Source organism: Nylanderia fulva, unplaced genomic scaffold (assembly GCF_048542155.1).
Source record: "Nylanderia fulva isolate GAGA-0341 unplaced genomic scaffold, ASM4854215v1 Scaffold261, whole genome shotgun sequence".
Lineage (NCBI taxonomy): Eukaryota > Metazoa > Arthropoda > Insecta > Hymenoptera > Formicidae > Nylanderia > Nylanderia fulva.
The window spans coordinates 78,269-94,635 of record NW_028190327.1 but is presented as its reverse complement, the minus strand read 5'-3'; positions in this window follow the sequence as shown (position 1 = coordinate 94,635).

Sequence of the window (16,367 nt, the reverse complement as noted above, 5' to 3'; positions counted from 1 at the left end):
CGAGCACGCTGGTATACAGGAGTCTCGTCCTTTAGCACAATGTTTAGCTTGATACCTACGTCTCGAATTTTCTCGGGTTTATAACTCGATATTATTCCTCTTATTTCGTCTTTATACTCTCGATCTACAATGTGCTCTATGTTTACATTGTTTACTTCATCGCCAAGGTCAATCCTGTTTACAGCAGGCAATTCGGAAAATGCTTCAGCAGTTTTTGAAATTTTAACGACTCCTTCTTTTACTTGCAACTCGACATTATTTAAAAAATCTGTTCCGATAAGAATCGCGTGCTGCAACAGCGCATCAGGGACCACGTGAAACGTTACGCCGAAAAAACATCCGTCCACACAAACGCTAACATATACTTCACCTAATGTTACATTTTCATCTGAGCCAACACCGCGAAATTTCATTTGCCTCTTAATTAACGCCGGCGCTCCGATTTTAACATAAGAATCCGCGCGCATCAGACTGATGTCACTTCCGGTGTCGATTAAAGCCGATAACTCGACCGAGTTTATCGCAACGGTTTTACAACAATTTTTCGTCTCACCCTGCGTCGCGTTACAGTTTTTTTCTTTATTCGTCTGTTTGTTCTCTACCGTAGGACATTTAGCAGCAACATGTCCGTGTGTGCCGCATCGAAAACATTTAACGCCTTTTCTCTTCACCGGGCATTCCGCGATCAAATGATTTTTATCGCCGCAAATGTAGCACCGTTTATCAATTTGCTTACTATCGTTTTCCGCGCGTATAAATTTCCTTTTCCGATCCTCCGTCTTGGAATGCCTAGATTTAATTTTCATTATTTCGTATATATCTAATTTATGTTTCAAGTCCGAAATACTTCTCGCGCCGTACAAAACAATTTTATTTATCTCATCGTCCGCTATACCATCTATTATATATTGTATTACCGCGCTGATTTCTAATTTCGCCCTGGAGGCGATTTCCAACATCTGATAGCAGTATTCGTGATACGTCTCATCAGTTTTCTTCTTCCTCCTTTGTAATTGAAAATGTACATCGTGGCTATTGGTCTTCTGGGAAAACTCGCGCTTCAAGACAGTTCTGATGTCCTTCCACGTCTTCTCTCGTGCTTCATACTTTACGAATAGCTTCGCTGATCCACGCAAAAGTCTCCTTACATATATCGTTTTTTGCACGTCGTTCCACTGACACAGTCTTGCTGTTTCGTCAAAATCTCTGATCCACTGCTTAACGTTCTTGCCATCATCACCGCTAAATGTATCAATAGCATCTTCAACGTCTTTAAATGTCAACAAACACCTCTTACGTTTCCGTAACGGCTCCTGCGACGGCTCTTGCCTCCGGCCATCCTCCGACGCATCACTGAGCTCCGACTCATCACCAGACTCGCAATCCACCTGATCACGCACACCACCGTCGTCGCTACTCTCGTCTCCGTCCTCCTGACCCTCGAGAAACACCGCCGCCCGAAACCGCTCCACCAGATCAGCTTTGTTGCCTGTCGTCCTTAATTTTCGTCGTCTTAACTCGTCTCTAAGCTGGACAATCGTCATAGCGTCCGCCTGCGCAACGTCTCTCGCTCCATCGCTCCGTGCGGTTCCGCCGTCGCTCATCATTACACCACCTTCAAACCCGCCTCCTTCCATCCGATGCGTAATCCCGGACGAGCCCCCAAAAATTTACTTGTGGGATATGAATTGACTAGGTTCGATGGAAATCCAGAAATGGTTGTTTTTCCACAAATAAAATGTAATATAGATATTTTATTGGGATTTACGCGAATACAGAATTTTGAAGGAATGGGTATAAATATATATGAAAATCTCTCCTCCAATTTTAAAGTCGACCAGACTGGCAATAATTTATTTTAAATAATTAGTTTAATTTACAACGTTTCGGCTGTCATTGCAGCCCTTTTCAAGTAATCTATAAACAATTATATACATATAAATATAATCTTAATGCGCTTAATCATACAAATAATTATAAATTTACAAAAATATATATGTTTACATACCAGATTAATACAATAAATCATATTTACAGCAAACCCCCGACAAAATTAACGATTGTTTTGATGAACAATGTATAACTGACAGAAGTAAGCCCGAAATAAATAGATGTTGACTGTTAGTAGAAAACTTAGTCATTACGCGTTGAGGAAATATAAAACCAAAGTACTGTGTCTTTCGCAATTTTTAAACCGTCAATACAAAGTCAAATAAATAGATAAATAAATAAATAAATAAATAAATATGTAACATATGACAATATAATATATTAAATAGCTTCAAGAACGCGATCATAAATCCCACTGAAATTCTCCGTATCTTTTTGTAAATTAATGCTTTTTCTTTGGTTTTTTATATAGAACATTTCTGCTATTTCTCTTTTTCTCGTTTGTTTTTCTTGATGCAGAATCACAGGAGAATCCCAACGGAACTCATGATCGTTACAAGTCCGATGCAAACTAACAACTGAGTGTGATGTCGTGTCTTTTTTAATGTTATTTTTATGTTCCTTAATACGTGTTTCTAAATGTCGCTTTGTTTGTCCAATATATGTAGAGTCGCAATTCGCGCATTCGATCTTATAGACGACATCGGTTCTTTTTAAGTTATCAATACTATCTTTTCCTCTTTTTATCAAAGTGTCTAATTTTTTTGGAACGGTATATAATACACCGATTCCATTTTTGTTTATGCAACGAGTAATATTTTCGCTCAAATCTCTAATATACGGCAACACTATAACATTTCGTGTATCAAATTTATCTCGATTAGACGCACCAAAATTACCGCCAAATTTAATCGCCCTAAGTCTCCTGTTAACAATTTTGTTTATGACTGTTAACGGGTAACAATTGTTACGAAGAATTCGTTTGACTAAGATGATGTTTTTCTCGTGAAAACATAGGGTCAGCGAGTAAAATAGCCCTGTCCACGAGACTTGTGATCACACTAATTTTATAACGCATCGGATGGTTCGAAAGAAAATTTATATAACGGCCTGAAAACGTAGGCTTACGGAACCAGTCAGTCGTCAATTTGCCATTAACTCGCATAACGCTTGTGTCTAAAAAACTTAAGGAACAATTGTTCTCCAATTCAAACGTAAACTTTAGTCGAGTGTGAAAACTATTAAAAATCGTAAGCATATCCTCCACTTTACATTTCGGAATAATTGAAAAAATGTCATCAACATATCTGAAATAACAAAAGGGCTCAAAATCCAATTGACGCAAACAATATGATTCCAAATCGTCCATCACCATATCAGACAAAATTGGAGACAAAGGAGAAGACCCCATAGGCGAACCGAAAACCTGCTCGTAAAATTTTCCATCGAAAACAAAACTAGTCGAGCGTATGACCGTGTCAATAGCATGTAAAAAATGCATGTGCAATGTTAAATGAAGTAAATTGTGAGATATCATCCCAACGGTTTTCTATTGCTGCCTTTATTAATTCCCACGGTGTGTTGGTAAAAAGCGAAGTCACGTCCAACGAAATCATGACATGATCGTCATCAATGTTTTTATCTTTAATAATTTCAACAAAGGACCAACTATCCTTAATGTGAGATCGAGGTTTCTTGACTGCATTTTGTAAAATCTCACCTAAATAAGATGCAATGTAATAAACCGGACTTCCCAACGTTGAAATTATGATACGAAGAGGGTAACCTACTTTATGGATCTTAGGTAAACCAAAGAAAAAGCATTAATTTACAAAAAGATACGGAGAATTTCAGTGGGATTTATGATCGCGTTCTTGAAGCTATTTAATATATTATATTGTCATATGTTACATATTTATTTATTTATTTATTTATTTATCTATTTATTTGACTTTGTATTGACGATTTAAAAATTGCGAAAGACACAGTACTTTGGTTTTATATTTCCTCAACGCGTAATGACTAAGTTTTCTACTAACAGTCAACATCTATTTATTTCGGGCTTACTTCTGTCAGTTATACATTGTTCATCAAAACAATCGTTAATTTTGTCGGGGGTTTGCTGTAAATATGATTTATTATATTAATCTGGTATGTAAACATATATATTTTTGTAAATTTATAATTATTTGTATGATTAAGCGCATTAAGATTATATTTATATGTATATAATTGTTTATAGATTACTTGAAAAGGGCTGCAATGACAGCCGAAACGTTGTAAATTAAACTAATTATTTAAAATAAATTATTGCCAGTCTGGTCGACTTTAAAATTGGAGGAGAGATTTTCATTATTTATTACTGGCGACTCTTAAGGATTATTATTTATAAATATATATATATATATATATATGTGGCCTCGACGGCAGTCGTCACGATCTTTTACATGTGTTCGCTCGCACGGTCTTTTTCCGACTAACTCGTCGCTCGCGATCGCGTCAACACGCCCGAGTTTTCACGGGCATCGCCAAGGTCCATCGAAAACCCTCGCAAAACAATATAACGGGTGGAGCGGACAGAAAGCCGTGCTCCATCCCACAATATATAAACAGAAGTCGAGTAATACATTAAAAATAATAAAATAATATAATGCAATAATAACATAAATTAATATAATACATTAAAAAGGATAAAAATAAATTAAGAATATTGTCATAAATAGAATTTAAATTTTCCGTGTTTCTTTGCAAATTTATCGAATTCTTTCGTTTTTTGTTAAAAATCATTTCACTTATTTCTCTCTTTTTTACATTAGCTTCATTATGTAAGATGAAAACATGCGATCAATTGAAGTCATGATTAAGTAAGGCTCTGTGTGTACTAATGACCGAGTAATTGAGTTATTAAATTTATGTTTCTTAATGTTAGAATTATGTTCTTTTATGCATGTCTGAAGGTTTGGTTTGCCCGTTATAACATAAAGTGCAATTCTTACAAGAAATTCTGTATACGACATTAGTTCTTTTATATGGAGGCAATTGGTCTTTCCCTTTTTTAATCAATTTATCAAGTCTATTAGGAACCGTATAAACGACTTCGACCCTTATGGATGATTTAGAGTCTTACTGTCTGGATGCTTTATCTTTTTTACTATATGTCTACTGCAGATATATAGACGATATATTTGCTATTGTTCCGAGGAATCAGATTGACAATATTTTGTTGCAATTTAATGACTATCATCCGAGATTACAGTTCACTTGTGAAATTGAATCGAATAGTTGCATTAATTTTTTAGATACCACCGTAATACGGAAAAATCAAAATTTGATAACTAATTGGTACCGGCCTACTTTTTCAGGGAGATACATTAATTTTTATTCGAACCACCCGCACAAAAATATAAAATCAATACTATTCTTAGTCTTATCGATAGAGCTATTTTACTGTCGGACAATAGTTTTCATGCACAGAATATTTTAATGGTTAAACAGATTCTTCTTAATAACTGCTATCCAAGTTCATTAATTGAATCTGTCATTAATAGAAGGATGAAGATTTTACAGTTTAGGTCACAGGATAATTATCCATCAGGTGGAAAAAAAGCTTTTGACACTTCTAATATAATTGTTTTTCCATTTGTCAAAGGATTAAGTGATTATATTCAACAAGTGTTAAAAGACTGTGGCCTTGAAGTCGTTTATACGGTTCCTAATAACTTGATAAATTAAAAAAGGGAAAGACCAACTGCCTCCATATAAGAGAACGTCGTATACAGAATTTCTTGTAAGAATTGCACTTCATGTTATATCGGGCAAACCGAACGTTACCTTCAGACATGCATAAAAGAACATAATTCTAACATTAAGAAACATGAATCTAATAACTCAATTACTTGGTCATTAGTAAACACAGAGCCTTACTTAATCATGACTTCGATTGGTCGCATGTTTTCATCTTACATAATGAAGCTAATGTAAAAAAGAGAAAAATAAGTGAAATGATTTTTAACAAAAAACGAAAGTATTCGATAAATTTGCAAAGAGACACGGAAAATTTAAATTTTATTTATGACGATATTCTTAATTTATTTTAATTCTTTTTAATGTATTATAATATTTATGTTATTATTTTATTATTTTTAATGTATAATTCGACTTCTGTTTATCTATTTATTTTATTATTTTTACTTTACCTTTAACTATTCAGTGTTAACATATTATTATCACTTTCGTTTCATATATGTTTTTGTTTTTTGTGTCGAAGGAGTTTTTTATTTGTATTTATTTTTCTCATTTTATCTAGTTGACTTTTATTTCTCTTTTAATAACGTTTTAACTCCTTGTTAGCTAATTTATTGTGTCAGTCCCTCTTTATATTTGTCAAAATGAACATCACATATCAATTTGATAGAATATTTGATACGATATTCTGTTAAGTTTTTAAATCTTCGACTCATACTCTAATTTGACATCACTCATGCATAGCGTTTATACTTCCACATTAAATTAAAGGTATTATTAATTACTAAATTATTATCATAAATCAAAATTGTTTTTTGGTTGCGTTATTAACTTTATCTGTTACGTACATTGTATTTTAATTAATTTTTGTAGTTTGAAGAGGACCCAATTCAGGATCGAAACGTCGCTTTTTTAATAAAAAAAGTATCATCCAGCCAGTGTTGATCAATAGATTCTTTTCAACCTTGTATAATATAAATATTTAGCATTATTTATTGCACATATATTTATTGAAAACTATTATTAAAAATTAAGTAATGAGAAAATCACGCGCTGCGTGCTAGTTTCTTTTCCGTTTCTAAAAAAGGCATGTTATTGATATTGTTATCGCTTTTACGCAATGCTGATTGACTGTCTGGATTTGCGTTGTGCGTTATATTCGTAACATTGAGAAATTGTTATCGCAAGGGTTAGCAATTTAACAGTTTGTTCAAAATAAAATTTTGTACCATGGTGCGGCTGTTATTACGAGGATTAGCAGCTTAATAGTTTGTTAAAAATAAAATAATAATAAACTATATATTATAATACTTTAAACTTGATTAATAGTTTTAATAGATAAAAACTGATTCAGTCAAAAAATATTAATAAAGGGATAAGATTATCAGATATTCTTTTTTACTCTTACTTATTATATACAGGGTGTTCTAAAAGATACGGCTAAAAGAGATATTCCTCACACCTAAAGATAAAAAAATGTGATATGAACACAGGTGAGGAAACGCTCTTTTCAGTTAAAGCTTTTCTGAGTATGCGACGTTACGGTAAATGAGAGTGATCTTGTTTGCCAGGCTAAAATTAGAAAAATATTGACTTTTAAGAACATGCCGGACTGACGGCCGAACTCCGATAGATTAGCACCATACAATCACACATATGCACGTATATACACATACACATGCATATACACACACACATATGCGTGAAAATTTATTAATATATAACTTTTTTATTAGATTTGTAATCTCACTTCTAATTGTTCATTAATATTTTTTCATGTTACCCCTATAATTACACTATTACGCGAGCTATATCTTATGCACAGACAAACTGCAGAACTTTTTTTATTAAATAATTATTGTAATGAACTGACACAAAAGAAACCGATAACAAAACTGTAATTTTTCATTTTTTATGATTTATGGAATTACAGCTAGCGCGGTCCGTTTTTATAAGTACTTTAATCGTGGAAAAGGATTTATTGATCTGTATAATCAATAAAAAGATATCCCAAAATAATCAATATTTGCATTCGGTCGGTAAAAACATACCTCCGGCATCCCCTTAATGTTATGGTTACTTGTTTACACCTAGTAGTGTGACTGAATAATAACAATATGAAAAACTAACTCCTAAAAAAAGCGTTACTCCACCCATGTTCATATAAAATTGTTGCATTCTTTAAATGTACATCTTCCTAAATTTTGACTGTACCTTTTTAGAACATTTTGTGTATACACACACAAGCACGCACGCGCGCTCACATTACACACACACGAACACGCACGCGCGCGCAGACACACACACACACACACAACGGCAAGATATCTAACAAATATAGATTTATTGTCAAATGTTTCAAACAAAAAATATGGCTTATGTAAGCATTTTTATATATTTTAACTTTATTGTCGTATGTATAAGGGAAAGGAAAGCGAGAGAGATATTAATCTATTTATTTATATTTTCGTTTACTTGTCCTTAGACGGTTTAGTTTTATTATGCGTTATATTTTATTTATTTGTGCGACCGTCAACCTAATCTCTCTCGTTCGTAAGAATTATTGTTTTCGCGAGCACCGAACGATTTTATGTAAAATTACTCCGATTGGTCCGGTACTTTGGGGTGGGAATATTTTAGAAAAGCGAGTATAAAAGTGAGGATATTTGAGCGCGAGACACAGTTACACAGTTTGACAGTTTTTGACACAGTCTGATAATCAGAGAAAGTAATTATTCTGGCGGCGTTACCAGCAGCTCCGGCGTCTGTATCGAATCTACAATATATATATATACACATCGGATCGCAAATAAATACATTTATTGGAACATAATATACATATATATCCTCACACACATCCTGACTAATTATAATAAATTGAACGAGATCCATCCATCTGGCATAGATCTGAGAACCGCGAATCCAGTCAGCGACGAGGTAAAAAAGGTTAGTGCCAATAATTATCGCGCGCTAACACTTAAAAAAATATATTTAGCTTATGATATCTATTTGACTTTGGGATAACCTTAAAAAGCCTGATCAAGGTCAACATAAAAATATTAAATAGGATCACCTATTTTTTATTACGTATTCTTATACTAAAATCGAGATTTTGTCAAAATATTATATATAATAAAGCATTTTTCTATTAAGCACTTTTCGAGATATAAGATTTGAAAATTATGGTACTGCCATTAACATCACCCAATTTTTACATATTGTTATATACATCCACACACATTCACACATACAGCAGAGAGGGTTTGAAGTAAAAAAATGTTATAGAAATGACGACTCGTGGAATTCTTATTTTTATTGTGACACACACACCTTCACGCACTTGCACACATATCCTGCCCCTCCCCCCCCTCCATACAGGTGCAAAATATGTAAATTCTACTGGTCAACCTTTACGTTGTACACCTTGAGTAATGCTAATGTTGGCGTTACAATTATTTTCAAGTTTTATAATTCAAAAAGTACTTAATGGAAAAATATTTTATTATAGTGTTTTGAAAACGTCTTGACTTCAGCTAGAGGGACAAAAGTTTTGGAACAGCAAAATATCTCAAAAAATATCGATTTATTGGGAAAATATTTAAAAAAAAGTAAAGTTTGAAAGAAACTATTAGATAATATGATATCTATATCTATTTGACCTTGCAATGACCTTGAAAAGCCCGGGCAAGGTTAATATAAAAATCTTACATAGAAACCTACCTACACACATTTATACACAGCAGAAAAGGTTTGGAGTTCAAAAGTATTACGGAAGTGACAAACCGTTAAATCCTTATTTCTGCTGTGACATACAACCACACATACCTGCACATACACATATCTACACACACACGCACATACGTCTCGACTTCAACTATAAGAATATATAATAAAATATAGGTGTTTCTATTTAAGATTGTTACGTTGACCTTGACCGGGCTTTTCATAGTCATCTTAAGGTCAAATGGTTGTAGCATCATCTAAAAGTTTTTTAAACCCTACTCTTTTTGTTTGAAACATTTTTCCAATAAATCATTACTTTCTGAGATATTTTGCCGATCCGGAAATTTTGCACGTACGCACGCAAACATAATTTAATCTTTAAAAAAATTCTTTTTGTAAAAATATTTTTACGTAACATTTTTTTTAGTATATAATTAATTTTAGTAAATAAAGATTAAATATTAAAAATAATCAAAAATTTAAATAAAAAAACTAATTTAACTAATATTTAACGTAATTATTATTTTTTAAAATATTAATTATTTTAGATACTGATTTCTAAATTATTAATACTTTTATTTTGCAGATCAACATGTGTCTTACAACTTCATTGCTACGCTTCATACCGGTGAGTTTTATAGCGTCTTCTATTGGGAAAAACTCGCTGGCACTCAGTATTCTTTAATTTTTGAATTTTTGTCGGCGTTACACGAAACGCCACCAGTTCTAGCTAGTTTTGCACATTCAATGAAATATATCATTTGAACACAGTTTTGAGTATTAAACAAAAGAATAATGTTTAACAGAAAAGTGAAGTTACAACTTTCATATAACCTCGTACAATTTTTTCATTTTTCCTCTATATATATTTTTGATAGAACAATGACAAGTGAACAAATTAATCTCAAAACAGTGTTTTTTAAAATAAATTCATTAAAACCAATACGTTATAAAATGAACAAAAATACGTGATATCGATTAAAACATAAATAAATTATCTTTTCTAGATTAATGAAAATATTTGTTGATTAAACCCAATAAAATTTATAGATTTAAAACTTATTAAATAAATTCAAAAATATATGTTTTATAGATATTAATAACTATGCGGTGGATTTTGCTCTTCAATTAGTAGAAAAACAAATATTAAAATTAGAAGAAAGCATATTCACTAGCTCAATCTTTTGATGGCACAACATTGTAAGTATTTCAAGATTAGTCATGATTCTTTAATCTTCTTTTTTTCTTCTGTATTTGATATAATCCTCTTTGTTTGATTATTTTTGTATACTTCTTAAAATTTCTAGTTCGATATTGTCTGATGTTGAAATTTTTTAAATTTATTATTTATTTATTTATTGAAATAAAATGAAATAAAGTGAACGGCTTGAAAGATTATACTACATTAAATTGTTTATTTTTTTATTACAGTATTCCAGTAGTTCTCGAAACAGCTTATCAAATAATTCTGAACTTTGATTAACATGTTCATCAATAACAGAAATAGATTCTCAAGAGGATATTTTGACTCCCTAAATGAAAATAATATGAATTAAAAAAATAGAAGATTGCAATTATGATAGTGATATATACGTGTTTATTATTATGGTTCTAAAATTAAAAAAGTTGAGTGATATATAAGGCGTTACATAATTATAAATCTCATTTTTACAGACCGAAACAAAATTTTTATTAGACAAATATAATTCATATCTTTCATTAGTTGGTCCAATGAAAACATATGAAACAAAAAAAGTTATGTAGAACAGAATTGTTCAAGATTTAAAGGAAATCTTGAACGTTGAACGGACTAGTACTCAATGTGAAAATAGATACAAAACAGTAATAAAGAGGAAGAAAAAATCAATAAACAATAACAATAAATAAGGTGCGAGCAGAACGGAAGTAGAATACAAAGATGAATTTAAAAAAATTTCAGCAACAGACAACAGTATTAAACCAGATAGAGACGTTACAACAATAAAAAATAATCAAGCAATTAAATCGAGCTATACCAAACCCAGAAGTTAAAAAAAGTTTAAAGTTAAAAAAGTTAAAAGTTAAGTTAAAAAAGGTTTATAAATCCTACAAGATATTTTATATGATATTAATGAAAGAAAGGAAGCAGGGAAAGAACGTCGTCATAAAAAAAAAAGAAAAATTATTAAAAGATCTATGTAAGTTATAACAATAACAATAACAGCAGAAAGGACCAGCAGTCTATTCCGACCATTGAAAGGCCTTTTTTTAAGTGTGTGGGAAATCCATTCACGAATGTCCCCATCCTCTTGGGAAAGAGAGACGGGGATTATGTGAGACTCAGGCTCCATCACCCCGACGGCGTGTCGGAATGGCTTCATTGCCCCCTACCCACTAAAATCCACATGGTGGCCTTCTCAGTGTGTGTGTGTGTGTGTGTGTGTGTGTGTGCGCGCGCGTGTGCGTGTGCGTGTGGTCCGTGCTTCATAATGTTTATGACATATTATGTGTATGTGTGTTAATTATTACGTTCTTATTACATCTATTGATTAATAATCTCAACATTTATCTTAAAATTCTCCGTGGATCATCTTAAAATTCTCGATTTGCGGCATCCAATGTGATGACGTTTACAATTAAGCAATGACGTATCAGGATATTTGATGTCATCCCTATTATCTGGAGCTCGCACTTTAAGTACATGTGCACACGTTGCCAGCGCCTTGTGGTACCTAGGTTTTGCGGTGCACAAAGGTGCAGTGCAAACTAACAGTAAAATTGCATCTTTGAATCCTTGAATCATTGGAACTTTATTTCTTTCAATTTGCTTCTATCGAATAACTCTTCACTGTTATTGGAGAATGTAAAGTAGCCGATTTCGTTAATCGGCGTCAATAAATCTTCCAAATAGCGATATTTCGGCTGTTGCAGCGATTTAGAAAACACGTACACGTTCTCGAAACGCACACCGTGCGGACTTTCCAGCAGGCTTATCAACACGTTGGTTTTACCGCAGTTTGAGGGGCCGCAAACGATCGCGCGTATAGTTGTCGGTAGCATCGTACCGTGTTTGCGCACACCTTCGTTCACGCTGCAGCGTACTCTGTCGTCGTAATTCATCACTCGTATCGTCAGAGGTTGTTGCACGAATTTCATTTTCTCACTCCCGATTTGACCTCCAACGTCCGCCTATTTATAGCTGCGCGGACTCGCGCTTTGCTCAGTAATGTCTAGAGATTGCAACGGATGTCAACGAAAATAGGCACAGGTCTATTAAATCGTGCGATAAACGCACTTCCGGTCGAGCTTCATATTCCCGGCTATCAATTTTGCGGCCCGGGAACTCGTTTGGAAAAGCGATTGGCTAGAGGTGATCAAGGTGTCAACCTATTGGACGCGGCGTGCCGTGAACACGATATAGCGTACTCTCGGAGCAGCGAACTCACCGAGAGACACGCGGCGGATAAGGTACTCGCCGAGAAAGCGAAAACTCGCATTGTCGCGAAAGACTCGAGTCTCGGTGAGAGAGCCGCGGCCACAGTTGTCTGGACAGCGATGAAGGCCAAGACGAAGCTCGGCATGGGCTTGAAAACGAAAAAGAGGAAGACGAAGAGGAGGGTACTTTCGGCAGCGAAACGAGGCGGATTTTTGCCGATTTTACCAATGCTGGGCGCGCTCGGATCTCTGGTTGGCGGAGCGGCTGGCGTAGCAAAAGCGGTAAACGACCGAAAAGCCGCGCAACGTCAGTTGCAAGAGATACTACGCCACAATCGCGCCATGGAAGGCCGCGGACTGTATCTCGCCCCTTACAAATATGAACGAGGGGCGAGGAAAAAAAAAAAAACGTCAAAAAAACGTTAAAAATGCCGAAAGGTGTAACTACAAATGTGCAATTGCTACAACTTGCAAAACGTATGCACATTCCATACTTTAGAGGTGTATTTATGCGCAATAATTTACCGATAAATGGCGCGCGAGAAAATGAGAGTGGTATCGTTAATCTAGACAGTACAGACGGTCCTGGCACTCATTGGGTGGCGTATTCAAAAAGAGGAAATCGCGCAATCTATTTCGACAGTTTTGGCAATTTTCGACCACCCGAGGAATTGGTGCGATATTTAAATGTGCCGAAATTGGAATACAATTACACCTCTTATCAAACGTATGATCAGAGTATCTGCGGACAGTTGTGCTTGCAGTTTCTCCGAGAGGTTAAATTCTCGCCGCAAATTTAAAGACTGACATTGCGTTATTTAACTCAGTTTGTCAACATGTCGCTAACACTAACATTGACTGGGAAGAGTAGTGTCCTCGCGGCGACCTACTTTCCCCCCATAGATTTGAGCGATGCGGACTACGAGCTCGGTCTGGCAGACTTTGAAACTTATCACACTATATCGAATGTGAATTCCTCAAATAATAAATTTTACTATAGCAAAGACGACGCGGAAATTACGATTCCCGAGGGATCGTACGAGCTGCAAGCGATACATGAATTTTTGAAACGCGCACTTTCCCGAAAACATAATGCTGTTAGTGATAAAGGTGTCGACAATGAAGATTACCCAATCGTGCTCCGCGCTAATTATAATACGATGAAAAGCGAGATTAAATGTGCATACAGAATAAACTTTAGCATGCCCAACAACATTGGATTGATGCTGGGATTCTCGAATCGTATACTGCAACCGCGAAAATGGTACGAATCGGACATGCCGATTAATATTATCAACGTGAACATTATCCGCATAGAGTGTAACGTGACCGCGGGTGCATACAGCAACGGTAAACTCGTTTACACGGTACATGAATTTTCACCGAGAGTACCACTTGGATATAAGATATCGGAAACGCCGGCGCAGATCATTTACCTGCCGGTCTTTGTACGGAGCATTACTGATTTAGTGTTACGCGTTGTCGACCAGAAGGGACGATTGCTCGATTTTCGAGGCGAAGAGATAACAGTTAGATTGCACGTACGACGGCGGGCGACAGCAACACCTCGTGCGACGGGATGCTCGTGTTGAAAAAAGACACGAAGAACACAATCAGGCTAGCAGCAACATCATTTGCTAATATCAAATCAACCACGAAGAAGAGACTCACCTCGTCAAACGTTGCGTTTTTACAATCTTTGGGATTTGCGGTGCGTGCCATCTGAACAATGACTGAGATTCTCAACATCGAGGAAGAGCCAGTCTTTGACGATCGCATCGTCAAGATTGAGACTCACACATACAACCCGTTTGCCAACACAACATTTGGACACAACGATGAGATAAGAATACCCATACAACAACAGGATTTGTATACATTGCCGTACGAGAGTTTCTTATATATCGAGGGAGAACTAAAGATAAACCATTCAATTGAGGGATCCAATGTGACACTGGGAAATAATTGTGTCGCATTCATGTTTGACGAAATTCGCTATGAGCTCGATGGTGTGGAGATTGATCGCAACAGAAATGTAGGAATAACAAGTTTGCTCAAAAACTATGTAACGATATCATTCGATAAAAGCATGGTTATGAGTAACGCTGGCTGGAGTGATCCGATTTCTGCGAGTGGGCACTTCAATTTCTGCGTACCGCTCTACATGTTGCTGGGATTTTGTGATGACTACAAACGAGTAGTGATTAATGCGCGTCATGAGTTGATCTTAATACGATCGCGCAACGACAATAATTGCCTGTATGGAAATTCTGCACTGGAGCCTGTGATCAACATATTCAAGATACAATGGCGAATGCCACACGTGTTGTTGAGCAAGATTAAGAAGCTGTCGATGCTGCGCGCTCTGGAAAGCGGACGTAATCTCAGCATGGGTTTCTGCTCGTGAGATCTATACGAATTTCCGCTATTGCAGCGTACGACCAAGCATTTGTGGGCCATTAAGACCGCAACTTAACTGGAGAAGCCGCGATATGTAATTTTTATTCTGCAGACAGGGCGTAAAAATGTCATGTCCGAGGATATCGACATTGCTGTGTCCAAATGTTGTGTTGGCAAACGGGTTGTATGTGTGAGTCGATTCGACGACTGTAAATTAACCAACGTAAAACTCTTTCTGAACTCGGAAAGTTATCCATACGACGACATGAATCTGGATTTTGATAAAAACAGATGGTCAATTCTGTACGACACCTACACACGTTTCTGCAAGAACTATTACGGATACGAATACCTCGAGCCCAATCTCACCATCACACGGTTTTTACAAAACGGTCCATTTGTGATTATCGATTGTTCTCGACAAAACGAATCGATCAAGAGCGCAACGGTAGATGTGAGATTGAAATTTGAGTGTAAGGAAAACGTGCCTAATAATACCACTGCGTACTGCCTTATTATACACGATCGTATGATCCAGTACAACCCGTTGACCAACGTTGTGCGCAAAATCACCTAAAAAATGTTCACACAAATACGCGTGTGAAAGAGGGGGAGGAGGATACATAATCAAGATGATGTGAGATGTCTGAAGAGTATCGTAATACCTCTCGACTGACTCACATCGAAGAGATCATGTCTGCACCAACGTTTGTCGATCTGCAAGGATTTATCCTAAATATACGATTTATTGTGAAAGGAAGCGGCAATCCTGAGAAGAGGATATATCCTGTCACACTATTTCTTCGCATGCCCTGTGCCATGGAGCGTGCTCATAAAATCGGAAAGGCGTCAGGCCTCGTGGTTAACTCAACATCATCACAGCTTACAATGGGAGGATGGAAATGTTCCATACAGCATGGCTCAGCGTTTGATTACAGCAGTTATCGTTGGCATAAATGAACAAGAAGACGATAAAGAAGAGTCCTCTCTCGTGTATGTAAAAGGACTCGAAAAGCGAGAATGGCTGGCCGAAATAATGGACGAGGATTGTGTAAGCAGCGGTTTCACCATTGAGACCTCGGATGCCATATATGAAGATGTACCTGCATTTAATAAGTTAGATCCCACATATACTCTACGGTGTAAAAAACATGTAAAAAATTGCGCGTTACAAAATGTATTTAAATTATTTAATT